Source organism: Penaeus vannamei, chromosome 13, assembly GCF_042767895.1.
Source record: "Penaeus vannamei isolate JL-2024 chromosome 13, ASM4276789v1, whole genome shotgun sequence".
Taxonomy (NCBI): Eukaryota; Metazoa; Arthropoda; class Malacostraca; order Decapoda; family Penaeidae; genus Penaeus; species Penaeus vannamei.
Window position 1 is genome coordinate 28,795,671 of NC_091561.1, and position 2,500 is coordinate 28,798,170.

The following is a 2,500-nucleotide window of genomic DNA, read 5'->3' on the forward strand; positions in this document are numbered from 1 at the left end:
ATACATCATACATCTTGCTTCTCCTAAAGTTCAGTTTCGAGGTGTTTAAGTAACTACAGTGCACTCCTTCTTAAATAGTCAACCAATCTTATAAGCTATAGTTGCTTGTTTAATAACCTACAATGACACTTATTTGGCTGTTCAGGATGTTACTTCTCTATACAGAATTTGCACTAGAAAAGAGAGAGAGAAAGAGAGAGAGAGAGAGAGAGAGAGAGAGAGAGAGAGAGAGAGAGAGAGAGAGAGAGAGAGAGAGAGAGAGAGAGAGAGAGAGAGAGAGAGAGAGAGAGCCATGGATACATAAAATGACATTTTATATCAAAATATGTTTTAGACACATGAATATCGACTTGGGATATGATTAATAAACAGTCCCCCTTAATGCGACCTCTGACCCGTCAGAAATTTCTGACCAAATGTTCTCTGCAAATCTTGATATTTGAGGGATCATTCCATGTGACTCGAGTGTCCATAAACAACCTATCAAGCAATTGGGTCATTTATCATTCATAAATTCCAAAAACAAAAAATCAGGCATGAGAACCATACGATTTACGTTCACAGATAATGTAACATGCGATTCGTATTTCACCTTAAAATAATGTTTAACCTTTGTAAAAAAAAAAAAAAAAAAAAAAAAAAAAAAAAAAATGCATATAATCTTACTTGCGCATTTTTTGTTTAAAAATCATTTGATTAAATGTCATCGATGTTTGTCTATCGTTATTGCGCTTAAGTTTCCAGTTGTACAATTTCCCATTGTTCTTTTTTAAAGGAAAATGCCACATATTACAGGCAATAATATTGGTATTCGACAAAACTTTGTAATGTTTCCAAACTTTTAACATAATTCTAGTTTTTTTCTTTTGTTGCCAATTAATATATTTGCGAAATGCCAGGCCCTAATCGCAGACTTCCATACAAACAAGAGCATTCCACTCGATAAATAATAGATACTATGTATGTAGTATCTCTAAGAAGGAAAAGCCATGTATAATGGGCAGTTAAAAAAGATGCGAGAAATAAACAGCAGCAGAAAAAATCTCCGATGTAAATTAACATGCATTTCTATATGCTTCCCATTTGTTATGAACAAATCTTAGATCTGATATAAACTGAGAATAGCTGTACTGAAGCTCGAAAAAATGTTTGTGGGATAAAAAAAAATTGAATATTTCCGTTCATCCTGTGAATCTCTCCAATTAAAATGTATCATCTAATCAACTCTAAAACTACGCACATTTCTCTTTCAAAGGCCGCTTGTTGCATTAAGTCTAGGCTGGGTCTCGAGTTACAACGCATACATGCCAACCTCGGCAACATGACGCATGTATAAGCACAATGATTGCTTGTCTCAGACCACTTTTATTAGTGTTTTCTAGCATCTACAGGTGCTTACATATGCATACATGTCTATGTAGGTACACATACACGATTGCGTGGATACATGTACTTATGGATGTTAATGTGTCTATAGGTGCATGTAAACGTGTAAATGGATGTAAATGTGAGTATATGCATGCACATGTGTGCAGATATAACGAGAAACGGTAACAAGCGGTTCGTAGTTACCGAGTGACCTAGAATTTTTATTTCTTTCGTTGGAAATGTTTGGAAAGCGTTGATATTTTGGAACATTTTATGTGGGATTTCTATTATTGTGCTTTAGTTTATATTTGATTTTAAAAATAGGTACATTGTTGCTGAGTTTTTTCCTGTTTGGGCACCAATGATGATAAAAAAAAAACGTAAAATTTCTGCTATACGGTCTAAATATGAAAAAAAAGGTAATTTCTAGATTTTCTTAATTTTTTCATCATAAAGCCTTCTCATTGTGAGGACATTCATCCTCCCGTGACGTATTTAAGAAGCAATGTCAAAAAATAATGTTTCATTTTCACTCCAGTAAGGGATAAATAAAAACGTGTAAAAATTGCTGACACCGAAAGAGACTAGGCCACCTGTCACCAAGGATTTTTTCTCCGCGGAGGCTTATATTCGCGAGGGTAATTCTACATTCTATAACTCATTTGTAAAACCCCTCAACGCCAAACCCAACTATCCCCCGAATTTAGGAATGGCCCCCTTAAAATTTGGTAAAATACGATAAATAATCCCACAAGACAAAATGCAATAAATACAATATGGAGCCATTTTCAAACACTTGGGAAAAAAGGAAAGAGGGTAGGAGACGTGGAGAGTGAAGAGGGAAGTGAGGAAGGAGAGGCAGTGGATTTGTATTCGTCACGACTGCGTCACGCGTTACCTGTTCGAATGCTATCTCGGCTGATGGATACTGCGCTATAAAAGTCAAGAGTAAACACCGAAATTAGGGATATTCCGTAATGCTCTATAGTAAAATAATAATAATAATAATAATAATAATGGGATATGGCGTGAAACAGACCATGCCAAAGTTCCAAACTGAACCGACCATTCGCTTAGATTTGTGAAAGACGATGGATCAAGGCCCCTGAAATAGCAGGCCTCTACAGTGTGA

General features: G+C 35.6%; 1 protein-coding gene across 1 annotated transcript in view; it reads right to left on the reverse strand.

The window, feature by feature from the left end:
• LOC113816659 (deoxynucleoside triphosphate triphosphohydrolase SAMHD1) overlaps window positions 1-2,500 on the reverse strand; it is a gene marked incomplete at its 5' end in the record, with an annotated part of 22,180 nt that overhangs the window by 18,698 nt on the left and 982 nt on the right.